This window comes from Mus caroli, unplaced genomic scaffold (assembly GCF_978045245.1).
Source record: "Mus caroli unplaced genomic scaffold, Mus_caroli_1 scaffold_20, whole genome shotgun sequence".
Taxonomy (NCBI): Eukaryota; Metazoa; Chordata; class Mammalia; order Rodentia; family Muridae; genus Mus; species Mus caroli.
The window spans coordinates 31047173-31069238 of NW_028227275.1; the positions used below are offsets into that span (position 1 = coordinate 31047173).

Genomic DNA, 22066 nt, shown 5'->3' on the forward strand with positions numbered 1-22066 from the left:
TTTTTCAGGTAAATATTTTTTTGACTGTAAAAAGGATATATGTGTGCCCTTAGAAAATATGTAGATGTCTAGAAAGTATCTATGCTCTCAAGTTTTTTCTTTCCTCGATGGGGCTATGTCACACATGTATCTGTTTCTAATTGGAAAGCGGAATCCTACTGCAAATGCTTCGGGAGCCAGCGTTTTCCATTCTCTAAAATGAACCCTGGATCCTGAGTGTTTTCTGCTTTCAACCTTATAAGTTAAAATAAACCAGTCCCTTCGTGCTTAACACTGGGCTCTTTCTAGGCTTCTCCTTTCTGTTCCCTTAACATTAGTATTCCAGCTCAGGGGGGTGGTACATGTGCACAATTCTTAGAAAATGTCCAAGTTCCTTGCTAACATTAATTTATAATAGTGCAATTCACCTCTGGATCAAGAGGTGCATGCACCTCATGATTTAATAGTTATTTCCATGTGACATCCAAAAGTCTATGTTGTAGTTGGTCAACAGTCTGCGTGAGTTTCCCCGCCCCTGCTCCCATTCTCCCCTCTCCACCCTGAGGTGGCAATAGATTTTGTCACCTTTGACACTTATCTTTCTAAAGAATAGAAATATTTTGTGGACACTACTCTGAGTGTTAGGGTCTTGGGCTGAATAAAAAGGAGAAGGTGAACTGAACACCAGCTTTCATAGCTTTCTGTTTGCTGGGTGAGGCTACCATGTGACCAGCTATATCAGAATTCCTGCTGCCGTGCATTCTCAGCCGTGGCGGGCTGTACCACCTGACCTGAGAGCTGCAATGAACCCTATCTTCCCTATCTTCTTACGTTGCTTCTACCAGGAATTTTATCACAATAATGAGATACAGTCTTTAAGTTAAGAAAGTAACCCCGTCAGCAATGTTTATTGAAACATTGTCCCTTGGTCCTATTTATTGGATTTTTAAACGAAATTTTAATTTATAAATTTTGTGTGGAAATATCTAATTTCTAAATATCATATGGAAATATTCAGTACTTTCATTTTAAAATTGCGGGGCTTGTGTCTCAACTTAGGATATCTTCTGCATCTATGACTAAAAGAAGATTTGCTTATGCTATTTTCTAATATTTATTATTTAACATTTTTTTTTGGTTGGTTGGTTTTTCAAGACAGGGTTTCTCTGTGTAGCACTGCCTGTCCTGGAACTCATTCTGTAGAGCAGGCTGGTCTAGAACTCAGAAATCTGCCTGCCTCTGCCTCCCATGTGCTGGGATTAAAGGCGTGCGCCACCAATGCCTGGCTCATTATTTAACATTTTATACTTGGATTTTTGATTGATTCATGATTACTGTTAGCATAGAAATGTAAGTTGTGGTGAGGTATGGTAACACACACTTTTAATCCCTGCACCTTGGAAGCAGAAGTCAATATCTTTGTGATTTTGAGACCAGCCTCAATATATATATATATTATATATATATATATATATAATATACACACACACACATATACACATCTACATACTATATATGTATACACACATATATATCTACATATAAAACATAATATATGTATATATAGAAGTATGTATATATACATATGTAGATTGTATATGTATATATACATACTTTTATATATATGCATATATATGTATGTATGCTATTGTTTTTCAATTGCTTGTTCCAATTATGTTTGCAATCCAGTTTAGACAAAGTCAAGCTTTAGTGTTTATGTTGGGAGCAGTATGCAGAGGCCTGCGAATAGAATAAGGAACACTGATATTGAGAAACTTCTAAAATTTATTTATTTTATTTTTTTGAAGCAAGGGTTTCACTATGTAGCCCTGGCTGGCCTGGAATTCTCCATGTAGACTAGGCTGGCCTTGAACTCACAGGGACTGATTCATCTACCTCTGCCTCCAAGTGCCGAGATTAAAGTGCATATACCACCATGCTTGGCTGATAGCAGAAGCTTTTAACGTGTTAAACATTCACTATGCTTTGTGGGCGTGATTTTCTGACTCTGTCATGTGCCATCCAAAGAAAAAGAGAGTAAAGAAGACCAGTTTGACGACCAATTAAAATATTCCAGATAAAATATGGTGAGAAAAGAGCTGGGGTCACGTTTGAGGGACCAGTACACCATGTATAAGGTTGAATGTGGGCCATCCACACACTTCACAAAGCTCTTGTGTGTCAGCATGAGAAACGCCATAGTTCCAAGTCTCAAACGCAAAAAGTGTGAGCTGTCATCTTCTCCAAAGTACTAATGTGTATGGCGGCCTCTTTGGCCTTTAGGAAGTTACATTAAATGAATACTGAAATGGCATTTTAGGTCGGGGACGTCCATCAGCATGAGCCCATGGGATACCACGTGAAGATTTTCTTTTCAGTTTGGTGTATTTTCTACATCTGGTCAAGCAGCAAGTCCTTTATCGAGACACCCCTGTCCTCCTAGGTGTCAGGCAATTCTCTTCCCTGATCAGAGCTGTTGATATGCCACCAGAATGTCGGTTTGGCTACTGACTTTTCTTTCCTCAGTGAGATTCTTTGAAAACTTTGTGAAGCAACTTGGAAAAGTTAGATAATATCGAAAAGAGGAAAGTCAACCTCTGACCCTAGAGAAAGTAATTAAGTGGTTTGGAAATCATTACAAGGAAATCTAACTTCTCTGAGGTCTCTTGAGGTCATAGCAGTGATAGACTTGGGTCTGTGTACCGAGGGCTGTCTAATGATGACACCAATGAGTCAAACAGTTTGCTGCTAGGCTAGGTGCTGGGAAGGCAGTGGTGAACCAGTCAAAATCCTGCCTTCTGAAGCTTACTCGACACTGGCAGGCGGCTGATAAGTAATATTCAGGCAAATACAATCTTCCCGAACACTGACGTCAGGAACCCAGAACGGAGCTGGTGCTGAGGAAGGGCAGTCCCAACTTAATGTCAAAGGTCCTTCCACAAAGTGCAAGGAATCTGGGGGTGGGGCAGAAACGCCTTCTGTGCAAAGAACACTCCGGGGTAAGGGTTCAGTTCAAGATGGGCATAATCTGCTTAAAGAACGGGTGAGCCTGGTTGAACCCCAATAGGCTGTCAGGAACATAGTAGATGGGGTTAGAGATGGTAGAGAGCAGGAGGCATGTTTGATTGGGCTCAAGAAGCCAAAGGAAGTAGCCTAGCCTCAACATTTTTTTTTTTTAGATTTATTTATTTTTATTATATGTAAGTACACTGTAGCTGTCTTCAGACACTCCAGAAGAGGGAGTCAGATCTCATTACAGATGGTTGTGAGCCACCATGTGGTTGCTGGGATTTGAACTTCGGACCTTCAGAAGAGCAGTCGGGTGCTCTTACCTACTGAGCCATCTCACCAGCCCCGCCTAGACTCAACTTAAAAGACAGAAGGAGCCAAAGAAAAGGCTTTAAGCAATATGGATGTGATTTGACCTTTTTTTTTTTTTTCATTTCTCTTTCTTACCTCCCTCCCTCCCTCCCTCTGCCCCTTCCTCCCTTCCCTTTCTCTTTTCTTTCCTTCCCTCCTCCTCCTCTTCTAGATGAAAATTCACATATCCCAGACCTTGATACAAGTTACTGTGTAGAGGACAGTGTAATTTTTAAAATTACATTTATTTGTTAGTCACGGGCCATGAATATCATAGGACAACTTGCAGGGACGGCTGCTCTCTTTTACTACCCGGGTTCCAAGCATCAAACTTACAAGATTTAGCAGGAGGCACCTTTACCCACTGTACCTAACCTCAGTGATTCAGTCTGGGTCTTCTGACTCTCTTGACTCTATCTCCATCGTGCCTAGAACCCAGGACTTTGCTCATGCTAAGCAAACACCCTACTCACTGAGCTTTGGGTCCCGGCCTTTCCCTTTTTAAAAAACTATGGCTGCTATACAAGAAACATCTGAAGGCCAAGAAGAAGGGTGAGCGGGGAGTTTACAATAGGTCAGAGTCTTTAAAAAATAAAATAAAACAATATATAATATATATATATAGTTTCTAAAAAATGTATGTGCACTGTATGTGCCTGTGTGCATTTATGCACACCATGCATGTGTGTGAGTGTTGCCTACACAGGCTAAAGAGGGTCTCAGATCCCTGGAACTGGATTTACCAGTGGTTGTGAGTTGCCAGATGTGGGTTCTGGCAGCTAAACCCATGTCCTTCACAAGAACAGCATGCGCTCTTAACTGCTGAGTCATCTGTAGCCATTAGGACACTCCTGAGTGAGGACAGTGTCCGTGAGGCGACTACAGCTGCACAGCTTTGGCTATCCATCTTATGTGAGCCTGGGGCCTTTTCACTAGCTATTTGCATACGGTCATCTCCCTGTTAGCGGCTTAAACAGTCGCTCACCTCTTGCCAGAGGGATGGTCTGGCAAGGGCTGCACTGATAATTGTAAGTAAAGCCAGATCTGATGACAAGCTCTTTCCCTGAAGGCATGGGGGACGTTGCTAGGATGGGATGATGTTGGATCCCAGGGCCTCAAGTTCCAGTTTGCGATTGTGTCAAGCCTTTATGGCCTGACATGAGAGGATTCATGAGTCCGTGATAGGATCTCAAAGACATATTGCTAGTGCATAGAGAGAGGCAGTGCCCCTAAATGATCTGCTTTCGTTTTATTTCTACAGCTGTGATAAAATACTCCAACAAAAAAGCAACTTGGGAAAAGGATGGTTTTACTTAAGTTCATAATTTCAGGTTATATAGCCCCGTGAGGGAAGTCAAGACAGGAACTTTCAACAGCTGTTCACATCTCATCGCAGTGCTGGCTTGTTTGCATTCAGCTCAGTTTTTCCATTCCTATACTGCTCAGGAGCCTCCTCCTCCCCACCAGGGAATTAACTGTGGCACTCACAGTGGGCTAGATCCCTCCACATCCATTAACCAACTAAGACCATCCCCCAAAGCCAAAGTACAGTGTGGCCCGCTGCACACAACCCCTCGGTTAGGCTCTTTTTTCCAGCCATTGTAAGTTATATCAAGTTGAAACCATCACATGGTCTTAGCTGATAGTCGATGGCTAAGCTTTCTAAGACGGCTGCGTGACTTCATCACAGGACAATGCTGATGCACAGTGGGTCTCTTACACCGACTCTGTGCCCTCTTGGGTTTCACTTCCTTTCAGGCGGAGGCTGGAATAAGGGAAGGGAAAGCTGTAGTGAAAGCTCCCTCCTCCTCCTCGGAGCTGAGCTACTTTCTCTTTCCTTCCTCCCACTGCTCTGAAATTTCCCTCTCCCTGGAAAAGGACATGCTCCCTGGAGAAAGCTGGCAAAGCAATGAGTCTAGACAGATCACCCTCCAGAAGAGGGTGAGGACCGTGTTATTACTGGAAAGATTTTCTTTAAGCCTTTAAAATGAGAGGCACTTAGTATTGTTTTTTAATTATTAAAAATTAATTCACACACACACACACACACACACACACACACCTGTTTTTGCCCAAGGAGACCAGAAGAGGGTATTAGACGTGAGCTCCCTCACATAGATCCTAGGGACCCAATTTGGGTCCTCAGGAAGCACACCAGGTGCTTTTAAGCACGAGCCTTCTCTCCAGCCCCAGCTTTTATTATCTGTGATTCTCTGCTCTGCTTTGCTGTTACTTCTTTGGATATAGTGCCCTCCCCATCAGCCTCTATCATCTCCCTCCACACCCTGTACCTTTTACGTCCTAGGACACAGGTGTCTGTCACTCATCCGTGCCCACCTGCTTCCACACCTGCAGAGCCTGGCTCATTTGTCCTTGCCAGTGATGCTGGAAAATGTTTCATTTTGACCCTTGGAGTGTAATCCTAATGTTTATTTCCCTAATGTCCCACAGCTAAGGTGACTCCGTTGCTTATCACTCCCAACTGTTTCTCTGTCCCTTTCGTTGACCTGCTCCCTCATCGTGAATGAGGGCTGTGCTGGCTTCAGCTTCGCTTTCCAGGCAACTATAGATAGCAGGCATTTAGTACATATCCTGTAGTTTGGATCAGCGCTTGCAAAATCTCCACGAACTAGGTAAGGTAAGCATCACCCACTGAAGATATGTGAGACACCACCTCTATCTGTGGCCTACAGAGTGATAATTTTATATATCTTAGCCTAATGGGACTCCTGTCTTCTTGTTCTTGGGTGGTGACGCTTCCTAAAGTAGAGTAGCTGACCTTCCAGCTGGGCCATGCTCTCCAATCTTAGGTTGACCATTCAATTTATTCAGTTCAGGGCATCCTTTTATTTCCTGACTTCCTCTCAAAACCTACTCTATACTTACACGTGTTTTGAATGTCCCTGATGTGTGTGCATTAAGTCCGGTGTGATTTTGAAAAAGATAAACTGGCTTCCTGATCCTAGGATCCTAGGCTCAGGATTCCCATACCGCATATCCCCACCCCCACTTCTTGGACCTTTCACTGTTCTATCAGGTTTCCTGTCTTAAAAGCAAGGCGAGTGTATGTGTCCTTCATGGTGTCTCCTGTCTCCCAGAGTCCCCCTTGGGTACCTGCATTTGCACCTACTCCTTGCTCACTCCTAGGATGCCATCCTGGTCCCCTCTGTCCACTGTTAGCTCCCGTGCACAGGCGAGCCCACAGTTGTGTTTGCTGTTTCGTTTTGCTTTTATGTATTCAGAACTATTAGCGCTAGAGGAAAGGTGCGTGTAACCTCGAGAAGGATGTGCTTAACACATAGACCTTTGGCTTTAGTTTAACTCTGAAGGGCAAAACAAATTTTTCTCCTACATGTAGAATAGGTTTTTAAGTAAAACTTAGTAAGTAAATACATAAATGACTTTTATAGAAATTCAAAATAAATATGAAATATCAAATAGAAATAAAGTGTTTGTTTCAATTTCTCTTTTTTCTATTCCCAACCAGGGATGCATTTTTGAAATTTACATTATACATTTAATATATTGTAAACATATTAATTTATTACATATTAATATATTAATAAATGTAATAAAATACATTTAATATGTTTGACACTTGAATAAGCACCATGTGACTAGTTTGTGCTGCATTAAGTGTTTTATATAGTTACATATATATATATATATATATATATATATAATTCACACTTGATTAAGTATTGTGTGCCAAGTACCGTACTTTATATAATTAACTTGGTCACCACGGCAATCTTGCCAGGGTGGTACTATGTTCGGTCATACCCAGATGAAGAAAATGGAGCACAGATATGTAAGGAATTTACCCAAGGTACAATGTCTAAAAGCTCAAGCAAACACTTTAAGGAAATGGGTGGGGAGATCTAATCCTGTTACGTTCCAGATCTATTGCTTCCCTCACAGCCCAGCAAACTTCCTCTCCATCCTGAGATTACAACTCCCTAGGTATCGAAGGTTTGCTCTGCTGAGAAAACACAACTGGGAGTTTGCAAATGTGGCATTAGATCAGTGCAATCTGGATCATTAGGCCCTGTGAGTGAGAATCATAATCAAGACTTCAGACACCCTGGGGTGCGATCTCTGTAGAGAGCAGGTTTTACAGTGTCATAAAGAGAAATCTACGTGCTGTGGTTAGAGGGGGAACTCTCAGAACATTTCAAGTCAAAAAAGTATTTCCTAAAAAAAAAAAAAAAAAAAAAAAAGTAACATTTCGTAGAACCCCATTGCATAAACAAAAGGCAAAATGGTTGGTTTATTGATAAATGCATAATTTCTAGGTTTAAAGTCATGTTTGGTCATTATAAATTCAGTTAGGCAAAAATTGTTTCCAGCCTAAGGGTGGATTAGTTACCATGGAAACCTTCCTGATGACAATGATGAAATTAAAACATTAAAAGGAATGATCAGGCCTGGGGGATGGCTCAGCAGATACGAGCGAGCGCATGCTGCTTTTGGAGAAGACCTAGGCCAGTTCCCAGCAGCCACATGTTGGCCCACAACTTCCAGTAACTTCAGTTCCTGAGGACCTGACACTCTTCTGTCATCCAGAGGCACCAGGAACGTATGTGGTAATATACATGTAAATAAAACATTCATACACATAGAATAAAAATAAAAGCCTTTAAGAGAGAGAAAGAATCAAAGGTTGCATGTGGTGGTACACACCAGTAATCCCAGTACTTGGGAGATGGAGGCAGAGGATCTCCGATTTGAGGTTAGTCTGCACTGTAGTCCCCAGAACAATGGCCAGCAGGCAAGATCAGTTTTCTTCTAAAACCGTCTTTTCTGCCCCAGAGAAAAATAGAAAGTTACACGAAGTGCCACAGTTGGGGGATGTGGCTCAGAAACGTGGCCCACGGTGGAGATTCTGAAACTGAGCTCCCTGGGGGCTGCAGTCAGAACACAGGAAGGACTGAAATGGATAAACCAGAAACACAGAAGGGGCAGCTAGGAAGCCTGTCTCAGCCACACCCCTCTGAGAGTCACTTGTCCTCTGACAAATGTGTGTGCTGACAGCACAGTGCCTCTGTGCTTCTAAAACTCTGCCCTAGAAACTGAAATATAAAGCAGTTTTAATACAACAGTATCTTAAAACCAATGGGAACAGCAAACACAGATCTTAAAGATGATAGCTGGGCTGAAAACCACCAGCTATTCCTTGGGAGAGGCTTCAGGGCAAACGGATAGTTTATAGTCCGATTTTATAAAGTAAATACGAGTTCTGAGGTTGGTGGCGGGAGCCCACAGAGAAAAGAAGCAGAAGCAGAGACCAGCCACAAAGAATCCATTCAGTGGAACAATCTGGAGAGGAATGTGAAACAACTGATTTTTTAATCTGTTTATCAAGCAAAGAAATAAAAAAATATGAATTTGAGACCTTGAAAACGTAGTAGTATTAAAACGAACACTGAGTGTATCAGCTAAGCAGCAGATTTGACACAGGTGGATCAAGTCCATGACCTGGGAAGTGTGTAAAAGCCTTCGTTCCGATACAATCCACAGACACAAAGAGATGGAAACGTGAATGAGGTAGATAGTTTGGAGCACAGAATGGGACAGTCTACTGTGTGTCTGAAGGAGCAGTACTGAAGATATACACGCTGGCTGAGTCTTAAAGAACTTTTTAAAGACGCCAGTTCTCGGCAGGGCGGTGGTGGTGCACACCTTTAATCCCAGCACTTGGGAGGCAGAGGCAGGTGGATTTCTGAGTTCAAGGCCAGCCTGGTCTACAAAGTGAGTTCCAGGACAGCCAGGGCTATACAGAGAAACCCTGTCTTGAAAAAACAAACAAACAAACAACAACAACAAAAATGTCAGTTCTCAGATCCAAAGATACCAAAGGATCTCAGGCAGGAGTGAGAAGGTGGAAGGAAGGACTCCACGTCTTGATTTATTACTTGTGAAACAGATGGACCTTTTAAAAGGAGATTTTAATGTCAGTTTCTGAAGACAGAGAAAAGCTGTAGGTGAACAAAACCCCAAAGTTTAGCATAGGCTTCTGGGTGGGTGATTATGGCTAACACTAGCCCCAGGATCTTAAAGCTAGCACCAGATAGTCAAAGAAGTACCTCTGGCATCTACGAAGTCCCCCTGACACTGCAGCAATCGTCCCAAACACCTTATTTTAATGATAAGGCATGTGACATAGTGAGCTGGAGTCGGTTGGACCCAGGACCAGGACTCGGGTGTTTCAGCTCACAGGGCAGTTGTCGTGTATATCATGCTCGTATTCTCCTGGTATTTCTTTAACACGTTAAACAGCAGAGAAGAAAGGAAATGTGAGGACAATTATGGTGTAGCCTATGAGGGGTTTGTTTGTCTTGGCTGTTCTTGTTTCCTGTATGGGGTTAAATAACTGACTACGTAGGTAGTGAGTCTTTCTCTGGGAAGACCCTGCCCATCTGTTCGCTCTGTTGCATGGTGGGAGGGAACGGAGTCTTATTTTTCACCTTATAGTGTAGAAGAAGGTACGAGGGTAGAAGGGGCAGGTTGTAGACACGTGCTGAGTCACAGAACGTTCGGCACAACATCGTGTGGAAGGCAGCAGAGGACAGGTAGGAGAAAGCACGGTGTATACAAAGGCGTTGCCAAGAAATATACAAGGGAAGAGATGCCAACCCATAGCATGGCTTTTGAATTAATCAGGTCACTCAACTGGGGTAGGGGAAATCCAGTTTGTTTTACTTCCGCTCCCTTTAGAACCGCTGTGGCTTAAATGTGTCTGAAACGCTGAAGACCCACAAAGGAAGACAGTGTCCAAGAAGAAGGAATGGTAACCTCAAAATATATCACTCTGCTCATTCATGAGGAGAAAATATTATATGCATGCATGATAAGTGATTTTTTAGTTCTTGCCTAATATTCTGCCAGGTTTGAGAAGGACTACAACTGGCAGCAATTCTGTCAAAATAGATTGCTTAACTGAGGAAGAAAATTTGCTGGCTAATGCGAGCCTGGAAAGGGTACCTAGATACCAAAGCTTTAGATGGTTTCCGCAGTGTGCACAGATCCTGATAATAGCTAGAATAACTTTTCTGGCAAGGCCCTGAATTTCATCAGCTGGTTTGCTGTTTATTTTTTAAGGGAAGTATGAGATTTTCCAGACTGCAGTATGTTGGATTTGGGGGTTGAGCCTCAAAGTAAAGTACACTGTCTTTAAATTACTACCCTCATAAAGGAGCAGGCTTGTTTGAATTTCTCAGATACACAAAACACTAAAAGGAAGTTTGTTTTTTCCCAGATACCACAGGTTTATATTTAGAGGCAGTATGCCCAACTCCGTTCTTGGTGCACAATAGACCCTACGCACTGTAAACTTCATTTAGAGGCAACCTTAGAAAACATTGAGGACTAACAAGGGGAGTTTCTGAAAGAGTGAAGCATGTGTTTGTAGAAATGAGGGAAGTAGATTCTAGACTTTAATATTTAATACCCAAAGAAGGAAGCTCAAAGCAATAGATACAATAGCAAAATTGCAGTCATGGAGATGTACCAACACCATTTAATTATAAACACACACACACACACACACACACATACACACACACACACACACACACATGCACGCATACACGCACAAATACATGCATGCTAGTTTCTGTGTTTTCAAGCCTGGCAGGTTAGTTCACACTTATAACCTCAGTACTCAGGAGGCTGAGGCAAGAGGACTGCCACAAGTTTAAGACTGGCCTGGGCTACATAGTGAGTTCCAGGCCAGTATGGGTCAAAGAGTGGAGACATTATCTCAAAAGAAATCTATATGTTATTCTGATGTAAGTGTGTGTGTTTCACTACTGTTTAATAAAGTGCTTGCAAGTTAACTAAGAAAATTAGTGGGGTATATTATAATTAATTTGTAATGGCCCAACAATAGCCTAACTAAATTTCCTTAATGCAACTATCTTCAAAGTCTAAAAATTTGTTGTTCTTTGTGCCCCACCCCCAACCACTGTGGGATTAAAACAACAAACAGACAGACAAACAAACAAACAAACAAACACTGCTACAGCAGAGCATTTGAGCAAGGGATTATGACAGAATCTCACTATGTAGCCCAGGTTGACTTTCAGCCCACCTGTCTCTACCTCTCAAGTGCTGGGATTAAAACCCCATGACAGCCCACCCAGCAGCAGAATGTTTCAAATGTGCTTTGGATCCATTGTTTTTCCCTCTGAGACACAAGTGCGATATGAGAACTATTAACAAACGTTGCTTTGTAACTAGGACATGGCTGAGGAGGGCCTCTGTTCCCAAACTTTTTCCTAAAGTGTGTTTAACGCAAGTCTGGAGAGGGGGAGAAAGATGCAAATGAATGACATTTCATCAAACTGGCAGAACAAGTTTCTAGACAAGGTATCAGGATGTCAGGAGAGAGAGAAACATTCCAGAAGCACTGACAAGTTTAGGGTGGATCTTGAAATTTCCTGCATGACTGGTAGAATTCTATGACCTCTATGGAAAACAATGTGGCATTTCCCACCAAAGCCCAACAAATGACATCTTTGTCCCACAAGTTTGCCTGGAAGGTATGAGACTCAGTACCAAGGCACAAAAGTGTTCACCAGAAGGCACTAAGGACGGTTCCGAGCCCATTATACACTCTAAGCGGGGGAATAGCACACATGTCCATCCAAGCTGTAATAGATAAGTAGAGGTGCGTATTTAGGGGAGTTCTAATCAGCGATGAGATGGCTTGTTGTGTCCGGCCAGCAGATCACAGCCTGGGTTCTAGCCTGGAAAGGCATTTTGGAAACCTGGAAGAGAAGAGGGGCTAGGCGGCGAGAGAAGGGAATGAAGCTAAGACAAGATTCTGATCAAAGCTCAATTTTACTATTTCCAGACACTCAGTTATAAAGGAAGGGGGAGGGAACCCGATTTCCTGCCAAGTAACTCAGGGTCCAGTAGCAGGACAAACACGTGTGTGCCTCCTCCAAGCAGCAAAGCGACAGGGTTCAGCAGTAGGCGTGGCAGGACGAATGAGCAGGAAGCTCCACCCTTGAGCAAGCAGGTTCAAGCAGATGGGGGAAGGGAGACCACAATGGCTCAGTGGTTAAGAGCACTGACTGCTCTTCCGAAGGTCCTGAGTTCAAATCCCAGAAACCACATGGTGGCTCACAACCATCCGTAATGAGATCTGACGCCCTCTTCTGGTGCATCCGAAGACAGTTACGGTGTACTTAGATATAATAATAAATAAATCTTAAAAAAAAAAAAAAGCTTCTGCTACCCTGACAAGCAACAAAGCTGTATGCTAAACACACGATCCTGAGGGAAAGGCAGGAGGCGGGACACAGATTCTTGGTCAGCCAAAACTCCACGTATAACACAGTCACGCATTGCTTGCCGATGGGGACCCATGCTGAGAAATACATCATTTTGCGACCCTTACAGGGTGTGGCTACGCAAAGCAAGATGGCCCCTGTGTCATGGTGGCACTATAGTCTCCTGGGACTACTGATCTTCTCTGCCATTGCAGAAAGCATCGTTATGCACAGAGGACCTTAGGAATCATGTTACCTTTGAGATGGATCACTAGAGGGGTAAATTCCGATGTTTCTTGGGTTCAGAGGTCTTCTGATTTGTTTATATAATTAAATAGGTATGTGTAGTTCATGACAGTTCATTAAAAACTATACAGTTTGTTCAGTTTTGTGCCATATTCAGTATATTTGTTACAAATTAATAAGATACCAGCTTTTGTTGTTGTTGTTGTTGTTGCTGCTGCTGCTGCTAAGGGAATCAGTGGATTCTACTCAGGGATACATGGATTCTACACTCACAGTTTTCTGGGTTAGCAGTAATAATAAGAAATAAGATAATCCTTAAGAATTGTTATTTAGTTAATAAGGATTAAGAAACCTGAGAATAAATTTTAAATTAAGGGGATTATCAGTTAGGGGATGGGAAAGCCAAATTCCTATTCCTCGTTAGAGAGAGGGTGAGCTTCTGATTACACACAAAGTTGCCAGTCCCTAAAGAACCACAAGCCATGTTAAAGCGGTGGCTGAGGTGTCTGTTAGGCGAAGACAGAGTCCTGGGAGCGACTTTCAACGGCTTCATCCCTCTTTCTCAAGATGGACGTAAAGTCTTTTAAAAAGCTGAAAATGGGGCTCAGAGGGGGAGAATCCCATTGTGCAAACTCATGAGGACCTGAGCCTGAATCCCAGCAGCCACATAAAACATCAGGTGAGGCCATGCGTGCCTGCAACTTTATCGCCATGGGAAACAGAGTCGGGAGGTTCCCTTGGGCTTGTTGGTTGCCAGCCTGACACTAGGTTGAATGGCTTACCTCACGTCAGGGGATTAGTCAGGGAGTGGTGGAGCTGGACACCCCTGGGTCCCACGTGCGTGTACTCCCCCCACAGGAGTACATATACCACACACACACACACACACACACACACACACACACACACACACGGTAGGGGATATCACGTTGTTCTCATGAGACAGTAAAACACCACATTGGCATATTTAGCAAAAAAAAAAAAGTATATCTATGTTTACATAAAAATGATTATGGATATCACAGGTATATGAATCAAGCATCAGTAATTATAGATGAACAGATAATGCCAAAATGAGTTTTCAAGACCTTGAGCTAGAAAAAGTGGTGTCTATAGTCCCAACACTGAGTCAGGAGGATCCTGAGTCCAAGGGCAGCCTAGGTTTTATAGCAACAACCTTCCCTCTCAGCCAAAAAAGACTTTGAAAATCAACTCTTATATAACCATAAAAGAAAAAAGGGAGGATAAATACAAAACTTACTTCCTCTGGGGATGGGGAGAGGCTTTTTCGTTGTTGTATTTTGTTTTTGTTTTTCGAGACAGGGTTTCTCTGTGTATCCCTGGCTGTCCTGGAACTCACTTTGTAGACCAGGCTGGCCTCGAACTCAGAAATCCGCCTGCCTCTGCTTCCCGAGTGCTGGGATTAAAGGTGTGCGCCACCACTGCCTGGCTGGGGAGAGACTATTTTAAAATAATTGCACAGAAGAATTTTTTTAAAATATTAGAAACATTTTATTTAAAATGCTTCTTCTCCTTCTTCTCCTTCTCCTCCTCCTCTTTCTCCTTCTCCTTCTTCTCCTTCTTCCTATTGTCTGTCTGTGCCATGGTGTACTTTTGAAGGTCAGAGGACAGTTTAGGGAGTCAGTTCTTCCCACCATGTTTCTGAGGCAGGGTCTTTCTTGTTTCTACTACTGTGCTGTATAAACAAACCTGTGGCTGGCTCTCCTGTCTCTGTTTCCCATCTTGCTCTAGGACTGCTAGGATTACAGACTGTAACCACCACATCCACCCCTTTATGTGGGTTCCAGCAGTTGGGATAGGTTGTCAGGAATGTGGGAGGAACTTTCCCACATGTCATGGGCTCATCACACAGGTCCCGGTATCCTTTTTTATATGAGTGGCAGAATCATTTTACCTTTTTTTTTTTTTTTTTAAATTTCAGTATTTACACACACACACACACACACACACACACACACACACACACACACACATTCATACACACACACATGTTCTTCTCAATGCAGCCAATGTTTTAAAATTTAAAAACATCAGTTGACCCTTTAGTTCATACACTAAGCTATTAAACAGACCCCTATCTGCTCCAGGAGCTAATATTACTCCCAAGTTAAAAGAAAGCCTGTAAATAAAACCAACATGAAGGGCAGGAGACGTGGCTCAGTGGTTCAGAGCACCGGTTGCTCTTGCAGAGGACCTGAGTTTGACTCACAGCCACTACATGGCATGTCACATCCATCTTAGACTCTAGTTCCAAGGGACTGGTGCCCTCTTCAGGCCTCCACTGGCAGAAGGCATACACACAGCACACATATACACAGGCAGGCAGACACTCAGAGCTCAAACTAAATGTATCTTTAAAAAAAACAGCCAGGTGTTGGTGGTGCACACCTTTAATCCCAGCACTCAGGAGGCAGAGGCAGGCGGATCTCTGTAAGTCTGAGGCCAGCCTGGGCTACAGAGCTAGTTATAGAACAGCCAAGGCTATACAAATAAGCCCTGTCTTAAAAAAAAACCAAAATAATAATGATGATGATAATAATAATAAATAAGAGCACAGCATTAGCACTTTAAAAATTAAGCAGATCAAGTTGTCATCTGTGTCAATTTGACTCAAAAGGATAGCTAATGACTTAGCCAAAACAATAGTAAAGCCAAAACAATAGTAAAACTGTAAGTCCACAGTGGCACTCAGAAGACAAAGCAGCTACACAATGTTTTCCAATTAAAATACTACTTCATGTCACCTTTGTTAGAAAGTTAATTTAAGTATATCCATATGGCATAAAGCTCTCCCTTGTACAAAGGCTACAGTCACTCCTAGTGCAGCTTTTAGTTTGAGCTTTTCTCAAGTGTTTGTGATGTCCACATTGGAGGGTGACAGAAACACTCAGGCTGTAGAGCAGGCAGTTAAAAGCTCCGTGTTTCACAATGACACCTTCCCAAGCCAGCTGGCAGGCACACCAAAGGCCAAAACAAGAGTCCCTCCCAATGCTGATGTTCAGCTGTAAGGCTGGTTGTTCTTGCTTCCAATCATTCCACCTCATGAGAGCGTCTCCAGCTGCCCCCTTACTTCCTGTTTTTATTGTTTTTGCATAGGATTCCTGGTGGTCTCGGTTAGGGTTACCAGAAATTGGGCTGAAGTAAAAACATTAAGTTACAAAGACTGTTGAGCACTGGTCTTCTCAGAGGTGAGACTAACAGCATCATGCACTGAGTAATATTAGCTGATGATGAGAAGTTTGAAAGTTCAGGGCAGAGGGGCTTTCCACGCAGAGATAATGAGAGTTCCAAGCCGTGGAGCTCAGCCAACCAAGCATCAATCCATACCTTGGATATTTCATTCTGCTGTCTAATGATTATGTATTACACGTTAACAGAAGTACCATTCAGAGGGCTGAAGATTCACCAACATTGTGGGGCAAACTTATTATGTGGCAGCAGCCATTAGCTGAATCCCTGCCTTGGCTCTTTAAATGGGGCCGATAGCAGGCTGAGTCTTCCTGACTTAGTAACTGTGAGAACCGGGTTCCATTCGAAACTACCGAATGGAAAGGACTGTTAAGTCCCCCTCTTCTCAAAGATCACACCAAAGAGATTCACCCTGTTGTTATCAGAATACCAATAGCTTTAATGCTTCTGTCTCCGAGTCTGCTCTCATGGGTCTGATACCAAGGAGGCGTCTTCCACTTGATATAATGAAGGAGATAATAGTCAAATGTCCAGATCACAAGCTTGATGTCACATCCTAAGAGTGACACTCCCTTAAGCTGTTTGTATTCCTTGCAGTTGAGAGCACCCAGTTTAACTTGCAGAAATCAGGGAACCTGCAAGGGTCTGACCTAGGTCCTCTGCATGTATGTTATGACTGAGTTGCTTGGCCACATTCCTGTGGAAATCCTCACAGTGGGAGCAGGGACTGTCCCCGACTCTTTGCCAAGTATTGTGGGACCCCTTTCGTCCTACTGGACTGCTTTGTCGAACCTTGATGGGATGGTATGTGCCTGCTCTTATAGCTTTTTTTATGCAGTTTGATTGATGTCCCTGGGAAGCCTGCTCTTCTCTGAGGGGATGAGGAGACAGAATGGATCTGGAGGAAAGGGTAGGTGCGGATGGGGGAAAGACTGGGAGGAAGGGATGGAGGGGGAACTGGTTGGGATGTAATATATGAGAAGAGAATACAAAAAAAAATTAAAAGCACCCAGTTTATCATATTAAATGTCTACTACATAATGACAGGTATGTTTGTATTCACAAAACATGCTCTTAGGTCAGTGAAGAAAAAAATATGTGCCTTCCTCAAAGTGGATTTGCTTTTGTTTTGAGGCAGGCAGGCTCTCATGGAGTCCTGGCTGGCCTAGAACTTGCTTTCTATATAGACCTGGGAAGAACGCACAGAGACCTGCCTGCCTCTGTCTCTCCAGTGCTTTGATGATAGTCATGCTCCACCACAACTAGCTACAAAATATTTTTGAATATGGTTGGTGCATAGAAGATAACAGAAGATACAACCGAGAAAGGAGAGACCTGAACTAACACATTCATAGCCGAGGAAGTCCCTGTTTGATTGGGATAAGCTCCAAGAGAAAAAAAGCAGCTAAAAGCTCATCTTCCCATATTGGTGGTGGTGGTGGTGGGGGTTGGGGGTGGGTGGGAGAAGAACCCTGTGTGGTTGTCAAGCCTACTTGTTATACTAGCATTTGGGAGGCTGTGGCTGGAGGATTGTCATGAGTTCAAGGCTAGCCTGAGGGGTTCCAGGCTAACCTGGGTTACACGGTCTTGTCTCAAAAACCCAAAACTTTCTTTAACTGGGGAAAGAGATAGGGAGCTGTCAAGAAAGCTCAGCTGGTTAAAGCATTTACTGTGCAAATCCAAAGAGCCCAGTTCAATAAGGTGGAAGGAGAGAAAAGACTCTATAGAGCTGTCCTGTGACCAACACATTTATGCACATGCCCAGGCACACACAGGTGCCCATGAGTGCACGCACACAGATAAGTGAGCTAAGGAAAATATAACCTGACTAAATATAATCTCTTAAGTATCTGTCATTCACAAGCCAGCAAGGTAACTGTGGTTGAGATGAGCAGAATAGCCTTACACAGCAGTGAAGGTTGGTTAAACTCCTCCCCGAGACATCACGTCTCTATTAGGACTCCGGGAATTGATGAGCAAAACATTCTTCTGATGGAATTTATTTTTATTATTATTGCATTCTCAGATGGACTCAAACTGCTAAGGAATTTTTTTTTTTTAAAAATTCATTTGATTTATGAGGTGTTCAAAGTGGAAGGGAATTAGACATAACCAGTCAAGCACCTAGCCAAGTTTGTGGGTGGGTCCTTCTTGTTCATAGCAACAGCAATCATGAGAGAAACAGAGAAGAGGCAGTAGCTGGTGGGAATCTCTCACTGAGGTAACAGTGGGATCAGCCCTGGCCAAAGAAGTGGAGGAGTATGGTGTCTTCTCACTAATAGTTTGCATTTGAAAATGACGGGAAGTTTGAATCAAAAGTGTTTCTTCTCAGAGAGGCATAAAGACATTAATGACATTGGGTTAGAAGTTTGCTTGCTTCTTTGTCTTCTCTTGTTTCTTAACGAAACTGAGCCTTGGATTTTAATCCCTGACTGGAAATGTATCAACTCTACCACTTATTATGATAGGAACAACCTTTCTGAATTTCACTTTCTTGGTCTCACAAATGGAGACGGTAACATTTGTGTCACGGGGGTGGCAAGAACAGGATCACTGGAGATGAACATCTCACGTTCAGTAGCCGTAACCTCCGACAGTCACTTCCGACTTGTGGAGTCAGTCACAGACCTTCTCTTGAGTAGGGTTTTAATGATTGTTTATTTGATAGTTTTGTGTCACATTTCATACAAGAGGGGGCAAAAATCAGGCTCAGGAATGTTGGGTAAGATACAGATTCGCATAGTTGATAAATAATAGCTAGATAATGGATTTGAAGCTGCCACTAAAACCTGTTTTTTTTTTTTGTTTTTTTTTTGTCTATTGCACTAAATCATGTGTTTCCTCTAAATGAAAAGAAAAAAAGCCCCTCGAGGGTATAATTTACGGGTGGCAAAAGCAGTATTGTCAGGAGTCAGCAGCAAGGGAAATGTTCCCCAAACTCCCCATGCCCTTTGGTCTCCTCTCATCCAGAGGTCTGCCTGCCCTGTAAGGACTGTTCCCTTAGAAGTGCCTGTTGCAGCCTGGAGAGACAGTTCAGTGGTAGCATGTTTATCTAGTGTGTCCAAAGCCTTGGGTTTGAGTCACAGCACCATAAAACAACAACAACAACAACAAATTCCTTTTGCACCCAGACATCGACACCTGAGAAACAGTAAGGAAACACCGAGATAAGAGATCCTACCACGACCCTGAAGCCTTTGACCCAACCATCTGTTTTCATTGCTCCACAGGATTACAGTTCTACTGTTTGAGGAGTTCATATTTGATCTTGCAGTATCTAACTGTCCCTTCTGCACATTGAGACTCAAAGGGGGAAGTCTGTCCCCCAACCTTGTACGTACAATGTTTGCAAAAGTGTCAACTGTTACAATGCATTGATTTTTGGCAAAGTCAGACTCATGTAAAACACAAGACAGAAAACACATTATCAGACTTCCTTAGCATAAATGTTCCCGGGCACATATTTATTCCTTCCCAGCACTGTGTTTCTGTGATGTTTCCTTCCAGTGATTTAATTTATGGATAGAGCATTAACAATACTCCCATTCCCAGAAGCTGCCCACGAAGTTCTTTTCCTGTGTTCCTTGGCAGACCCCGGAGTAGCAATCCTAATCTGTCACCTTTTTATCTACTCCCACCCTATCTCGACCCATACATGAAAGTTAAAGCTCACCATGGAATTATTTTCTCTGTAAATGTGAAGTACACACTGTTAACAGTGATCCAAAGAAATAGCATCTAAGTGCCAGAGGAAGTCAGAAGTTACTGCTGCTCACAGTTGCATGGGAGATCCCAGAACCTCTCAGAGAAGAACGGAGAAAATGTGAAACTTGAGCCAGGCGGGCGGGCAACAGTGCAAGCTACTCGCGGGAGTGCTTAACTGTTTAAGGAAAGTCTTCCTGTGTGACAAGACTCAGGGGCCCCTAACTCTGAGAAATCAGAGGATGCTGAGAGGTTTGGAACACAGAGCTGTGTGTCATCCGGGAGGAAATCAGAAGAGGAGCAACAAGGATTTGAAAGACAAAAGTGAAAAACAGTTTTCCAGGATGCTGGACCCAGTGGTGGACCACAGTAGCAAGCAAAGATGACTTGAAGCAGACACAGGTGGAAAGCAGACTGGGAAGACAGACAGCCACATGCAGTCTCTGGCTCCTGCGTGACCACAGTATAAGGTATTTCATGCTGTGTTCTTTACTAAAATATCTGAAGCACATGCATGCAGTTAGAGTAGTGGGTCTCAATCAGTAGATGGAGACCCCTTTGGGAATCACAGGGATTTATATCAGATATCCTGCATATCAGATATCCTGCATATCAGATATCCTGCATATCAGATGTTTACATTACCACTCATAACAGTGGCAAAAATTTCGGTTATGAAGTAGCAATGGAATAATTTTATGGTCGAGGATCACCAGAGCATGAAGGACTATTGAAGAGCCACAGCATTAGGAAGGTTGAGAACCACTCAACCTTCATTGAGAAGAGGAAACTATGAGGAAGAAAAATTGCCAGGAGCATAAAGGACCAGCAGCCTTCAGAAGAAAGTTTCTCGAGTGAATAGAATCTCAATTGATGAGTTTTAAAATTTTTTACCCATTTAGACAGTTGATTCCTTATTTTTTCCAGAAATGCTCTGTTCTCAGTTTTTTCTGTGTCCCTCCTTTTACTGACAGCCACTTGCAGAGAGTTGCTAAGCATTAAAGGAGGAAGTTGGATTACCATCTTGCTTTGTAAAGTTTCACTGCCATGAATGGGGATTTAAAGGCTAACAACTGCCTATATCATGCAATTTTTTAATAATTTTAAACATCACCCAGATGAAAGCAAATGCCATGATGAGTTAGTAGCAACGACAACAAACCAGCCTAGTGATTTATTTCTCAGAAATAAGAAGGGAGGGGCGCTCCACAGGTCCTAAGATTTTTTTTCTTTACAAAACCCACTAGATATTTCCCTCGGTTTTGGTCTCAGTCTTACCTCGATGATTCTGCCGTGATTTCTCCCTTCTGTAGCTGCAGTTTCTCTTCTGTGCAGAGCGCCTCGGGCTTTTTATTCCTCAGAACTTGGCAGAGAACCAAACAGTCTAGGAAGAGAGCTGTGGGAGGCAGGATCGGGGCCAACTTTTCTCACTTCTTTGCAATAAGCTAATAGCATTCCTGTCAATGTTACTGTTATCGTTCTGTAAACATCTAAGACTCTGATTTATGCCTCCCCTCTATCTTTCCTTTATATCTTGATTTTCTATGTGTGTTGGGGTGAGTGGTGGTGAGGGATGAGGTCTTGCTATGTAGTCTCGGCTGGCCTCTTAATTCATGATCTTCTTGCCTTAGCCTCCAGGGCTGGAGCTGCCACCTGTTGACACCTGACAGGGCTGGTCAGCGCACCTGTTCTCCTCCTCTGTCTTGGTTATAAATTTTAACTTCCAAATGATGGATTTTGTGGCCCCTCTCCTCCCAGACTCATAGCAGAATTAGCTCACATACAGCCCTCCCCCATCTTCATGTCCCAGCGCTTCTGCCCCTCGCCTTCACAGTTGGGCTCATGGTAAGTTAAACTCCCAAGTCGGACCTTCAGCATTCCTTTATGGACAGTCTTCTGGTTTTCTATTTCACTTTCACCCCTGGCTTATTTTACAACCTTCATGAAGATGTCACTTTTTTTTTTTTTTTTTGAAAATGTAAGTATTTTTTTTTATTTATTTATTTATTTTAATATTTTTATTACATATTTTCCTCAATTACATTTCCAATACTATCCCAAAAGTCCCCCATAGCGCCCCCCACTTCCCTACCCACCCATTCCCATTCTTTTGGCCCTGGCATTCCCCTATATTGGGGCATATAAAGTTTGCAAGTCCAATGGGCCTCTCTTTCCATTGATGGCCGACTAGGCCATCTTTCGATACCACTTTTTTTTTTCTTTCAAATTCCTTTATAATAAAATCGTTCCCTGTGGCACATCAGAAATAGGGAGCTTATCTACAGATAGAA

General features: G+C 42.9%; 1 protein-coding gene across 1 annotated transcript in view; it reads right to left on the minus strand.

Moving 5' to 3' along the window:
- Nucleotides 1–21116, minus strand: part of Il33 (interleukin 33) — a 36724-nt gene extending 15608 nt beyond the window's left edge. Inside the window, exon 1 of the mRNA XM_029472819.2 lies at nt 21054–21116. The gene's annotated coding sequence lies outside the window, so the exon portion shown is untranslated. The remainder of the gene's footprint in view (nt 1–21053) is intronic.
- Between the last annotated feature and the right edge of the window lie 950 nt (nt 21117–22066).